The following is a 15049-nucleotide window of genomic DNA, read 5'->3' on the forward strand; positions in this document are numbered from 1 at the left end:
AGAAGGAAACCGGAATGGTGGCTGGCAGCATGTTGAAAATAAAGGGAGGACAGGAGACCGGGGAGGAGATGTTAAGGGGTCTGGTAGACAGGAACAAGGATCAAAGTGGAAATCCTCACACGCGGGATGTTATTACTGTGGAAAGACAGGTCACTTTAAGAGTGAGTGTCCAGATCTGAAAAAGGAAGCAAAGGCAGTACTGTTTATGATGAAGAATAGGGTGTCAGGGGTTCCTGCCCCCGGGGACTCACCAGGAACCCTTGATAAATTTAAAGGTGGGACCTTACAAAGAGAATGTAGTTTTCCTAGTCGATAAGGGACAGCAATGTCATCCTTAAATTTTAAGCCAAGGGAGCAGGAACTAAAGAGTTAATTGGATTATGGCGACAGTTTTGTGATGAGAGGCACAAAGAATCAGTTTTGCGCTCATGACAAGATACTGCCACCAAATTGGGGATTGAATTAACTGCAAATGGTGCTGTGAAATCTGTTAAGCTTCTTAAAAATGAATGTGCTCGAGCAAAACAATTACAGAAACAGAATGAGAAGTCGCAAGTGACTGGTAAACAAACAGAACTGTGCAATTACAGTTTTTAAAATGTTTCAGTCACTTATTGCGTTTCCACCCTGAATTATATAATATATATAATTAAAAATTAATATTTATAATAAATCAATTGTGTTAGCCTGAATTAATATTAATTGGCAGGCTTCCTTCACACATTTTCAGTGACTTGTCATATTGATTCATGGTTAATTTAAAACATGACTGCATTAATTCATTGTTAATTAAAGAATGGAAAGCTACATTACTGGCCAGAGTGTGTGCAGGCAGTGGCAGCAATAGCCTTATTGGTAGACGAGAGTCAGAAACTTACTCTTGGGGGATCCTTAATAGTCAGCACCCCACATCAGGTATGGCCCATACTAAATCAGAAAGCAGGATGATGGCTCAGACTCTAGGATCTTGAAATATGAGACAATCTTAATAGAGTAGAATTACCTTAATTTAGTCACAGACAGTTGCTTGAATCCAGCTGCATTTCTGTGGTGGGGAGAGTGGGTGGTCCTTGACAATCCAGAACATGACTGCCTTGATATTATTGAATATCAGACTAAAGATGGACTTAAGGGACATCCCGCTGCATGCGGGAGCTCTGTTGTTTATTGACGGGTCCTCCCGGGTGATTGAGGGTAAAAGGCACAATGGATATGCTGTAGTACATGGGATAGAGGGAAGCATAATCGAGGCTGAAAGACTGTCTAACAGCTGGTCAGCCCTAACTTGTGAAATCTATGCCCTAGAAAGAGCTCTCAGAACCTTAGAAAACAAAGAAGGAATGGTTATATACAGACTCCAAACATGCATTTGGAGTGGTAATACCTTCAGAAAAATTTGGCAAGAAAGAGGACTGATAAATAGCAGAGGAAAAGAACTAGCATTTGAGGAATTGATGAAGCAAGTGCTGGAATCTCTGTTACTCCCGAGAGAAATAGCGGTAGTTCATATAAACGAACATCAGAAGGGGAATGAACCGGAAGTAAGGGGAAATAGGCTGGCTGATGGTAGCGAAAGAAGCGACCCTGAATCTACAGGGAGCAGTGATATACTCCCTATTGCCTGCAATTCCAGATCTTCAGGGTACCCCTTGTTTACTGCAAAGGAGGAAAAGGAACTAAAAGATTTAGGAGCTGCAAAGACAGTGGATGGGCAATGGATGTTACCCGATGGGAGGGAAATGTTGAATAAAATGATGATGCAAGAGATTATGGCTGTCTTACATCAGGGGAGTCACTGGGGAGTGCAAGCAATGTGTGAATTAGTCTTAAGGAAATATGGATGCAAAGGGATATATACGATAGCTAAACAGATATGTGAGGGATGCATAACATAAGCAAGAAGGTGTTAAGGAAACAAGTCCCAGGCGGGAGAGAACCTGGGCTAAGACCATTTCAATGCATTCAGGTGTATTATACCAAATTATCCCGAGTGAGAAGACTGAGGTATACGCTGGTAATGATTGATCACCGATCTGGATGGGTGGAGGGGTGCCGTTTAGCCACTGCCACCACAAGTGGGGTGTTCAAGATAATTCTTGAACACAATCCCAGATACGGGATAGTGGAATGCAAAGATTCAGACCAGGGAACTCATTTTACTTCCAGGGTACACCAAGGAGTAATGAAGGGGTTAGGAGTCTCCTGGGAGTTCCACACCCCTTGGCACCCGCCTTCATCAGGAAAGGTTGAGAGAATGAACCAGACACTCAAGAAGCAGGTATCTAAATTAGTAGTAGAATCCAGACTCCCTTGGATTAAGTGTTTACCTATAGCCCTTTTGCGAGTGCACACGGCCCCAAGGAAAGATATGGGGCTGTTCCCTTATGAGATATTGTTTGGTCTGCCCTTTCTGGGAACGAAAGGGAAACTGCCAACCCTGGATACTAAAGATCTGTTCTTAAAGAAGTATATACTGGGTTTGTCCTCCTCTTTGTCTTTCCTCAGGAAACAGAGTTTGTTGGTAGAGACTCCATCCCTTGAATTCACCATTCATCTGATCCAACCAGGGGATTAGGTCCTAATCAAATCATGGACCAAATTGCAACCAGACTGGGAGGGGGCGTACCATGCACTCTTAACCACTGAAACAGTGATAAGAACGGCAGAGAAAGGCTGGACTCGCTACACTCCGATCAAAGGGCCAGTGGAACCTTCAGTTGAGACAGAAGTCTGGACAACTGAATCGACAAAAGAGCCACTTAAACTTAAGTTGAAAAGAATTTAAATAACTAATTATACAGTAGCAGCGCAAACGCGGGATAGTTTCGGTAGTATTGTATGCTAAGTCTCTCGGTGCTTCAATACCACTATAGAATGGGAAGAATGTTTAGGTACACTATATTAGCTTTTCTAGTCCTAGGATTCTGTCAGGCCATGGTGTGGTCGTCTTACTTAGTGATAACGGTTCCAGAATGGTGGATTGTAGAGATGTAAGAAATCAAAGGCAATACAGTAACTCAGAGATACATCTTAGGTTCTATGAAAAAGGTCCTGAAAGAGGGGGGCATGGGGTAAGACTAACGGGAGGAAAGTGTCCCAGAGAGAGAGGTATAAGGAATATCTTTGGGATAAAGAATGTAAAGAATGGTGGAGGTGATCTCTCGATTAATACACCGAAGCCCTTTCCAGCCAGCTCTTGACTGTCCTGATAAAAAGTGTAACCCAATATATTTAGCAATAAAGAAAAACTCATGGTATGAAGCAGTTTTAGGGGGAGAAACTTATCAGGTCCAATTAGACCAAATACTTGGGATAGAAATGAAAGCAAACAGGAAGAATTTCCTGGGATGTTGTTTTAAAATACAGGTGAAAGACACAACCTGAGTAGGAGAAAGGAATAGTAGAGTCCCTTACTCTGACCCTAAGGTGATAAAAATTGTACAGATAAAGGACTTAAAGCTGACCATTGAAGTAGAAAATATGGAGATATAAATGCCTGGGTTGAATGGGTAAAGTACACAGTGAAAAGTTTGAATAAAAGCAATTCAAATGTGCCTCTGGGAGACCAATGGCTCAGGTGGAAGCGAAACAGGAGGGGCATGACATGCATGATAGCGCTGTATCAGGATGAAACTGCACAGAGTAATAAAGATTGTATGCCCCTCCTATTAAAGTTCCCTCCTTTAAAGAAGGAAGGCTTAAAGACACCTCCCATGTTTTCCGCCGTGGTCGGAAATCACACATCGTGGATAAACAGGCGAGGGACAGATCGGTCCAGATATTTGGGGAGCTGAAATCATGTACCAAAATTGAGTATGTGACGGAAAAGGGAGGGAACTACTCAGCATTAAGGATTCCCCGAGCAGATCTGTGGTGGTACTGTGGAGGGAACATATTGAGACCCACCCTACCTCCAGATTGGAGGGGCATGTGTGCAATTGTACAATTGGCAATTCCATTCACCCTGGCATTTGAAAAGAAAAAGATAGTAAAGGAAGGGGGATGAAGTAAGAGATCACTATTGAGTACTTCGTTTGTTGATCAGGTATATCTAGACTCTATAGGAGTACCAAGAGGGGTACCTGATGAGTTCAAGGCTCGTAACCAGAACACGGCAGGCTTTGAATCAGCTCTCTTCTGGTGGGTAACAGTCAACAAAAATGTGGATTGAATAAACTATATTTTCTATAACAGCAAAGGTTCATCAATTACATGAGAGACGCAATTAAAGGTTTAGCCGAACAACTTGATGCAACCAGCAGAATGGCATGGGAGAATAGAATAGCCCTAGATATGATCCTAGCAGAAAAAGGGGGAGTGTGTATAATGTTAGGAGGGAGCTGTTGTACCTTTCTCCAAATAACATGGCCCTAGATGGGTATATTACTGGAGCCCTGCAAGGTCTAAGGACACTAGCCAAAGAACTAGCTGAAAATTCAGGAGTCAGCACATCATTCACCGGGTGGCTAGAATTGTGGTTTGGAAAGTGGAAGGGTGTGGTGGTTTCAGTCCTTATCTCCTTGATCGTAGTGATGGGAGTACTAATAGCAATAGGATGCTGTATCATACCATGCGCACGGGGGTTAATCCAAAGATAGATTGATTGAAACAGCTCTGGTCACACAAATGCCTCTAAAGAACAATCGGGGGGAAGGGCTCTACCTGTTAAACAATGAGGGAATAAGTGACCTCTGGAAGATTCCCAAAATAAATGAAATTTCGGAAAAGATGCTGGTCAATTTGGAAGTGACATATAATAAAAAATGCAGAAGATAACAAATGATAATTAAAAAAAGGGGGGGAAATTGTGGGATATAGGTAAAGCAGTGTTACTTCTGCAACCATAATTGCTTATGCAAGATGAATGAACTAACCTACACCAGTGTATAATTGTTTCAGCAAAGAGCTGAGTTAGCTAAAATGTGCATACAAAAATGAAGACTATGTAAAGGGATACATAGTTTCTTCTGAGTTAGCTAAAATGTGCATACAGGAATGGAATGGAAGATGTTACAGACAAATAGATAAGTTGAAAAAGAACATCAAGATATTCCAAGCTCAGCAAATTTCCCTCATGTCAGCACTGAAGTGAGCCAAGTCACTTACAGGGGGGAGGGTTCGCCCGGCTTGGAGTAGGGGGAGAAGTAAACAAGGGCGGGGCAGAGCGCAGCTGGGCAGGGGCAGAACACAATAACGAATATTGATAGGTTTGAAGGCCAGTGAGGTAAATGGGGAAGTACTGAGAATTAAACTGTATAAATTGTGGAGTAATTTCTGGATTGGGGTGGCTACTTGCTTGTCACCCCTTCTTGCAAGAACGTTTCAATAAAATTCGCTGCTTCAGAATTTGACTCGGACTGAAATTTATTATATTGTGAGCTCTGTTTCTCACAATGCTCAATGTTGATTAAAGCATCAAGACATTTGTCTCAAGAAGAATGTGACATTTATCATATATGTTAGATCAGCTAACATTACAGGCCAGCACTCAGGCCACATTGTACGACAGTGCTGTTTGACCCAAGAAATCACGTCATGGTGTCACATTATTTAATGTTTCAAATTAGTGATGTTTTTTTTCATCAGAACTGGGGAAAGTTAAAGATGTAATAGGTTCTGAGCAAAAGATAAGACAAAATGAAGGTTTGTGATAAGATGCAGGTAAGTAGAGATCAGTGACAGAAAAGTTAGTCTCATGGGACAGAAGGGAAAGGTGGTAGAGCAAGAACAGAAACAAAACAAAAAAATGTCTTGAGCAGGTGTGCAACTGGAATTAAAGGCTAAAAATGACAGCAGTATTTTCTGGTTCCGTTGCCATTCCAGCCTCCATGCCCATTTTGCCCGGAGTCCACACTGAACACCAGTTCTCCAACTTCATCTTGACTCCTCCAGGACTATGACCTTGCCAGTAAACATCAAGCCATTGTTTTCAACCAACTTCTTACCTCATTTCTTCATAAACTGGTTCAAGGAACCAAATGACCCCCTGTTCTTCTGTCTTATGGTGTTCTGGTTATCTTCCCTGAACAGCTCTGTATCTGCTTCCCAAGATGAATAGATTGGTCTGCTCTGGTGAACACATCAATTTTCCCGTCCCACTTATCGGGCGGCACGGTGGCACAGTGGTTAGCACTGCTGCCTCACAGCGCCAGGGACCTGGGTTCAATTCCCACCTCAGGCGACTGACTGTGTGGAGTTTGCATGTTCTCCCCGTGTCTGCGTGGGTTTCCTCCGGGTGCTCCGGTTTCCTCCCACAGTCCAAAGATGTGCGGGTCAGGTGAATTGGCCATGCTAAATTGCCTGTAATGTGGGGTAAGTGTGGGGGAATGGGTGGGTTGCGCTTCGGCGGGTCGGTGTGGACTTGTTGGGCCGAAGGGCCTGTTTCCACACTGTAAGTAATCTAATCTAAATAAATTTCTTCCAATTTTGACTCAATTTATCTCTCTCCAATGTATCTGCATTTGGGATGTTGCAAGAGAAGGAGGAGGGAGCTGGGGCGTCATGTAATTTACGATGTGTGTCCAACCCAGTTCTAAACATTTCTTAAATTTTCTTATGACAATAATGTATGGGTGTTGGGACTCTTGCTAGTTGCAGTATGTGTATTTGATTTAAACTTGAATTAGGATGACTGATCATCGGTTCTGAGATGATATGAAATTTGTTGGGGTGTTAAATTGTAGGAGTATCACCTTACATTGCAGGAATGTATAGACTGGCTGCTCAGATGGTTTGATCAATGGAATTTAATCTGGTTAAGTCTGAGGTGATTCATTTGGGCAGGACAAGTAAGGCAAGAGAATCTATGGTGAGTGGTAGGACCTTGGAAAACACCTTGGTGTGCTGGTTTTTGGGTCTCATAATGTCAGACAGGTAAATAAATTTATTAAGAAGGCCTGTGGGATATTTGCCTTTATTAGCTGTGGCATAGAGTTTCAGAGCAGGGAAGGTACTGGAATTGGACAAAGCATTGATTTGACAGCAGCTAGAGTATTATGTGCAGTCTGGAGTCCACACTATAGGAAGGATACGATGGCAGTAGAAAGATGCACAAGAAATTTACCAAGATGGTGCTTAGGCTGGCGAGTTTTAATTATGAAGAGAGATTGGATACATTGCTGTTGTTTTATTTGGAACAGAGGAGACTGAGGGGAGGCATGATTGAGTTGTATAAAGTAATGAGAGGCATAGTTAGTGTAGACAGAAAGGAACCTTTCTTCTTATTATGGACTAGGTCAGGTCTCCTCAAAGTATTTTAAGAAGGTAGCCTGGACCCTCAAGTTTTCTTACTTTACAGGCAGATGTGAAGTGGGTTATCTACTTATGATGCAGCTGGTCAAATCTCTCGGCTTTAAACAAAGCAGAATTTTGAAACATGAACAAAATTAAACAGAATTTGGAATAACTTAATTATTGAAAAACTTAATCAACCTGATATAGCAACTTAACTAAGGAACTATTCCAATTCAGTACCCTTTAACAAAATGGTAAATTGAAACATAATTTCTTACTAGCAGGAGGGAACAACATCCAAAGAGATTTCAGAGAGAATGTCACTCAGGAATCATTTTCTGAAGCTCGCAACCTTCCTGGACTCCAGTATCTTGTGACTGCTACAGCTAAAACAAACTAGAAAAAACCTGAACTGGAAGAACTGGCCACTCCCTTGCCATTGCTAAACTAGGCTCTTCCTAGACTTCTCAACACCTCTACCTTTAAGACCTCTTTTAAAAAAATCACCCAAGGACAAGATAACCTTGTTAAAGTGACAACATTGTCACACCCTTGATGGAGGAATGAATGACCAGGGGACATAGCTTTAAGGCAAGGGGCAGGAGGTTTAAAAGGGATGTGAAGAAAAACCCTTTCATGCAGAGTGTGGTGGGAATCTGGAACTCAGTGCTTCTAAGGTTGGAAGAGCCCTCATAATTTCCATGAGCATTCAGATGTACTGTTGCAAGACATACAAGACTTTGGGCCAAGTGATGGAAAATGAGTTTAGAATAGTTAGATGTTTGTTTTTGACTGGCATGGACTCGATAGGCAAAATGGCCTTTGCTCTGTGCTGTAGGCCTCTATAACTTCATAACTCTTCCAGAGCTGTGCTTTCCTGGGAACTTTTACCTCGGTGGGTATGTTTTCATTGCATTTCATTTTCTAATTTAAAGGGGGAGGGATATTGTGTATTTACGTGAGTGTGGAATCAAGAAGTGTGGCACTGGAAAAACACAGCTGGTCAGGCAGCATTCGAGGAGCAGGAGAGTCAATGTTTTGAGCATAACCTCTTCATCAGTAAGTGTGTAAGTGTTTTGGAGTCCAATGATTGACCATTTTGGAGAGAAGCAACTTAATATGATCCTTGCTGCCTGCAGAGTGAACACCTTGTTTTATAAAACTTCTTGAAACACTTTGGCCTCCTATCCTTCTTGATATGTAACACTCCCACCTCCCACTTCCTTCCCAATTTTCAACCATTTGAATTTTGAAAAGGGCCTTGAAACTCCCACCTATCTGCTGAAGCTACAGTATTATGGCATGGTGGTGTAATATTCATGTCATTTGGCTTTTTAAGAATTTCATTTGTCCATTAGTTACTTCTGAAAACATGATGGGTGTGAGTTGCCAATTTAAGACTCACCAGCCCATGGGGACTATGTCAAGGCTGGATGGGAAGGCAGTGGACTAGCCACCTAACACTTTAAGTGCCATCACAGCTGAAAGCATGTCCAGCAGGGAGCCATAAAATCCAACTGTTTATTTTTGTCCATAAACAGTTAGCATTTTAAAAGAAAAAGCAAAATATTGCAAATGATGGAAATTTAAAATAAAAACAAAAAATGCTGGAGTAACTCCAGAACAAGAGAATGATAAGAAATGTCATTGCATTTGAAATGTTTACTCCGTTTGTCGCTCCACAGATGTTATCAAACTCACAGGGTTTTTACATTTTCTGTTTTTATTTCATTTTAATAATCAGAATTTATACTGGAAATTTCTCCTGAAGGAATTGTAAGCTGTCTATTTCGATTTTCCAATTGCATAGCTGTATACATGTGCAATTTAGAACATTAGTGATGGTTTGCAATACTTATTTTGTAAGCAAGAACACAGCGACCAGGCTATTACTTACCAGAAACCCTGGCTGTTACTTACATCTATTTAGATACTGGGCATGTGAAGGTACATTCTGAATTGGGGACATGGAAATTATTTACAAAAGTTGTGGAACCCTAAAATAGTGGAATCATTCTGTACATGTAATTTGCCGGTTGAATCCTAAAATCCTAAAGAATTGAAAGAGCCGATCTGTCTGTTATGCCTCTGTTGACTCTGTGAAAGATCTTTTGTACTTACTCCCAAATCTCCTCTTCTTGTGTATAACCCTGAAAATTCCTAATCCTGGAGTACATTCTAAAATTATTTTTGGAATCAACTTCTGCTACTTTTTCATGTCAAATCTTCCAGAGGCTAATGAATGTGTGTTTAAAAAAAACTTCCATTTTCCCTCTAGATCTTCTGTCAATGATTTTTAAATCTATAACTTCTGGTTTTAACCCCCTTATCAGCAGAATCTGTTCTATCAAATCTCTCCATATTTTGAAAACCTCTATTAGGTCCTCTCTTAACTTCCTCTTGGATGGAGGTACAGTCTATTTTTTCCAATCTCTCCTCATCATTGATGTTCCTCATCCTTGGTAAACCTTTGTACCCTTCCCAAGGCTTTTCCATCTTTCTCAAATAGAATAGAATTGATTAGCAATTTATTGTCACTTGGATTTATGAAAATACAGTGAGATGTGTATAATTCAATTCAGCACCATTTAATTACAGAAATTATAAAAGTAATTGAGATAAAGTTAGGACAAATTTGCCAATGCTGAAGCCATTGCTCAAGCCCTTGCCTGAAGCCACCACATTGCCATCAGAGCCACAAGGAACCAACCGGAACCACCATACCGCCACTACTGAAACTGCCACACCACTGTCAGCAGGAACAGACCACCGACAATAAAGCTTTCAATAATGGCACAGCCACTGTGGCCACAAGTAACAGACATTTGGATCCACCATGCTGCCATTCCTGCAGTAGGCCTCACAACTGCCTTCCTCCACTGCAGCCATAGAAAAGAAGACAAAGTGAAATTTGATACAAAAAGGAATGAATAAATAAAACAATAAAAAAGAATGCAGCCAGCCAGGTGAAGAGGTGCATATGGGCACTGAACCCGAACACTTCTTACCCTGCCACCGCAATATTCGGAAATTAATCTGGACATATCAGTAAGTGACCATACTGGAGATTGTGATCATAATTCAGATTTAGGATAGCTATGAAAAGGATAAGAATAGACTAGAAATAAAAGTTTTGAACAAGGGAAAGGCTGATCTTTATGAAGATAAGATATGGTTTGGGAGTAGTGGTCTGGGAGCAGCTACTTTCAGATAAAACAGAGTCAGAGTAGTTGGAGGCATTAAAGAATGAAATAATGAGAGGGCAACTAAGTTCCAGTAAAGACAAAGGATGGAACCAAAATTGGAGAACTTTGAATGTCACAAAACATAAAAGTCAAGGAAAGTAAAGGTTTTAATTGGGGGTGGGTGAGGATATAAAACTAGTTGTCAGGAACAACCATTTAACAGATGCTCTTAATAACATGGTGGCAATAAAACGGCTTCTCGATGCTAATAACACAACAAAATGGCTTCTAGGCTGCAAATTGACAACTCTACTAAAGCTGCATAAAATGGCTTTTAAGTTACTAACTGCTAATTCTGCTATAGCTGCATAACAGTCTGCTTCAATAGAGATTAGCAGACAATGCTTCCTTGGCAGCATAGAAATAACTAGACTAGATAAGACATTACTGGCCATCCTAACTGATCTTCAGATGCAGGTGCAATGGCTCAGTTAGTGAGATAAGGGTGGCCTGTGTGTTGGAAAACAATGTTGGTTCCCAGGAAATATCATTGGATCAAGTAACTGTCAAATAAAGCAGTATCATTAGTGAGTTTTGAGAAGATTTGTAGCTCAGGTTGAGCTTTTGGATGAATGTAGGTTTGCTCGCTGAGCTGAAAAGTTCATTTTCAGACATTTCATTACCTCATTAGGTAACATCTTCAGTGGGCCTCATGCGAAGCAATGCTGAAAATTCCTACTTTCTATTTATATATTTGGGTTTCTTTGGGTTGATGATGTCATTTCTTGTGGTGATGTTATTTCCTGTGGTGAAGTTACCTCTTGTTCCTTTTCTCAGGGGTGGTAGATGGGATCTATCAACGAACACATCGAGTTAGATCCCATCTACTACCCCCTGAGAAAAGGAATAAGAGGTGACTTCACCACAGGAAATAACATCACAAACCCAAACATATAAATAGAAAGCAGGAATTTTCAGCACTGCTTCGCATGAGGCCCACTGAAGATGTTACCTAGTGAGGTAACAAAACGTCTGGAAATGAACCTTTCAGCTCAGCTAGCAACCCTACGTTCAATAGAGATCAGCAGAAATGCTCCCTTGACAGCATAGAAGTAGCTAGACTAAATAAGACATTATTGGCCATTCTAACTGATTTTCAGATGCGGGTGCATTGGCTCAGTTAGTGAGGAAAGGGTGGCCTGTGTGTTGGAAAACAAAGTTGGTTCCCAGGAAATATCATTGGACCAAATAACTGTCAAATAAATTGACAGTGTATTGATTGATAATTGTTTGAATGTACTATGCAATGATAGCCTGTGGCCTTCTTTAAGAAAAGTATTAAAATGTTTTTGTTTTAAGCCATGTCTGCAGCTCCTCTGAAGAATATGGAATTGTATAACCTTTGTGTTTTTGGACGATCTGTGCCCAGCTGTATGAAGAAGTAAAGAATGAAGTCTTAAAGAACCAGACTGATTGGGCAATAAGCACTCACAATCACGGAACAGAAAGAACCCCCCCCACCCCCGGGTGTAGCAACGGTGTAAGAGCCTTGAGTTCTCCACTATTAAGTGTAGAGGAATCAGCCGGCCAGATCTGAGTATTTCCTCTGTTTAGTTTTCCTCTCATTCAAGTCGCCGTATATTATAACAAGACTGTCAGGGTTTTAGAATGTTGAGAATGTTTTGCAGAAATCATTGATCTTGTTGTTCATTGTCGGGTTGTTGATTATTGAAAGTTTTAGGTTGACATTATCTTCTCTGTTGTATCTGTTTGGCTTGGCTTGTCTTAGAACATAGAACAATACAGCACAGAACAGGCCCTTCAGCCCACGATGTTGTGCCAAACATTTGTCCTAGCTTAAGCACCTATCCATGTATCTATCCAATTGCCGCTTAAAGGTCACCAAAGCTTTGCTGCTTTGTCTTTGTTTGTCTGCTATGGTTTTGTTCTGTTTGTTTTGGTGTTTGTTCTTTATTCATGAAGTAGAGAGGATGGTTGCTACTTTTGTCGTGTTAAAAAAGATAGCTGGCCAGTGATACAATTCTTGCACACTTGTTTAAGCAGCTATGTGCCAGAGCCAGGATTTAGGAGGCTAAACTCCCTAACTTTGACTGTTCTGGAAGGCGAGTGCCTCATTACCCTTAAAATGTTCATGTGTGTGTGCGAGAGAGAGAGAGATAGAGAGAAACTCAGTGCTGATTCCCTGCAGCTTGCAGAATGTTTAACCCTTTCAGATTCGGTTTGGATGTACCTTTGTTTGTTGGTGATTGAATGTTTGTATTTTGCTCCCTGGAGCTCAAGCTCCAGAACTGATTTGAATTTGATTTGCATTGTGGGAATTTAACATTATTTCTTTTAAGGTTAAGCTTCCATCAGTGATTATGAAATGAAATATTAACCCATTCTTCTTACAGGCCATGACTGCTCTACTGTCAATTTCTTACTTAATTTCAAATCGGTTTAAGATGGACGAAGATGACATTATCATCTTTTTAAAAAATGCCTTCTCCTTCGATTCTGTACCATTTAACATCAGTATAAACTTGCACCCAAATTCCCCATTATTTCATGCTATTGCCAAAGATCATTTTTACCCCTCTCACCCCTACGTGTTGTACTAATGAAAGAATTGACTAAAGGAAGCAAAGCAGTAGCACTAAATCTGGGCCTCAGGTGCAGAATCATTCTGTTGCAGGATGAGAGCAGGTCTCTGCTCAATTTTAGTTATAATCTATACCTAACATTGAGGAAAATCACTTCAGATTTTAACATTTGCTCATTGTGTGGAGAAATTGCATGAACCTTATTTAATTTAGTTAAATTTTGTAAAGCTGGAAGGTACATCCCAAACCAACAGCATTGTTTTTAGAAAATGATACTAGCAGATTTAACTTTTATTTCAGACTCGTTTGTTTTACTTAATTTTAAGACTTCTGTGTTTCATTGGTGATTATGGTGTGCCAGTTTAGCTTTACTTTATATCAAATCCCCTCCCTCAATGGCAACTGAAGTTTGAGTTCAACATTATGTTGTGATAAATCGTGTAACAAAATTAACATCCTATTATTAATATGTGTCTTTGGATTTAGCCATTATTTGTGCATTAGACGTTTTTTGTTACCATGTGAGTAGACAAGACCTTTAAAGGCAGCTGCAGACATTTCACGGCCTATAGCATTGAAAATGAGCAATGACTGGTCAGGACCACTTAAGGAGCCTAATCTGGGATTTACATTAAGGGACTAGACCAGATAATTATAATGGATTTCAGGGTTGGAAACTGTATATATTTTTCTTAGTCACTTGTTCAGTTTCCACCTCTGAATTACAGATCATGATTATCTTATTTATTATTTTTTAACAATCAATTGTATTAGCCCTGAGTCACAAAATCAGAATTAATTGGCAGGATTGCTTGGTTTTATTCCTTTACACATTGTCAGTGACTTGTCTCATTGCCTCATGGTTAATTTGAAGCATGGCTGCATTAATTGGTTGCTAACTAAAGAATGGAAAGATACCTTAACTGGCCAGTTGAAGGAATTCTGCATGTGATTGGGGGATAGAGGGACGTACAGTAGATGGAACTCCCACAATCTGGAAGGTGTTCATAGCTGACTGTGAACAGGTAGCTGAAAAAATAAAAGGGACTTGAATGTGAGATGAAAGAAATAGAAAGGACATGAGAAACAGTGTAAAGCCACTAAGGCTAAGGAATATACAAACAGGAATAAAGCAACAACGCTGTAAAATAAAGAACTTAGGTTGAGGATTCCGAGTAGAATCCATGTTTGGCATACTGACCCTATTTGAGGATGGGGATCTTATTCCTGGATACCCGCTGAGCCCCTAACACTTCCTAGCCTGAACCAGACTGAACCACGATGCAAGTTAGGGATAAAACTGATTATATCCAGCACCCTCGTGACCCCAAATGCCGTGTGCCAGCCCTCACAGGGTTGATTGGGAACAGGATACCCACTGGGGCAGAACCTACTTCCGGTGCCCACCCAGCGACCGCTGCTGAGCAACCTTTTCCCGAGGGGACCCTGGAAATGGGAGCAGGCAGGCCCCAGTATTATACCTTTGAGACTGGGAACAAGATAGCAAAATCTTTCAGGGACAAAGGCTGGCACTTGCTTTAACTGTGGAAATGTGGCCACTGGGGAGTGATGTATCTTTAATGTTATCTTGGAGCTAACGTGGGGAATCGACATGCTTGTGTCCTAGCAAAAGGAAAATCTGCTAATATACGCTGACTGTTTGTGTGCTTTTGGTGTGATCTACAATTATGGAGCCTTGTGGGAACATACAGGATTTTTAACCCCCATGGGGCAGCGTTATAGTAATGCTGTTTTGTCCAATCAATCTGGCAGTTATCAAGATGTTCAGTTCACTCTGATGCCACTGATATTCTCCAAAGTAATGGGCAGGTGGATGCTGTTGCCAAGCAGGCAGCCTTACACCCCAAACTTCTGGTCTCATTGGGTCCCCAGTAAAACCTAGACAGAGACATTTTTAGGGACAGGTATGGCAGACCTAGGTACGGTACAGAAATCACAGGGGAAGCCACCAGCTGAAGAGCACAAACTATGGACTCAAATAGGGTACGCCCTCGATACTCAAACCAA

This window comes from Hemiscyllium ocellatum, chromosome 34 (genome assembly GCF_020745735.1).
Source record: "Hemiscyllium ocellatum isolate sHemOce1 chromosome 34, sHemOce1.pat.X.cur, whole genome shotgun sequence".
Lineage (NCBI taxonomy): Eukaryota > Metazoa > Chordata > Chondrichthyes > Orectolobiformes > Hemiscylliidae > Hemiscyllium > Hemiscyllium ocellatum.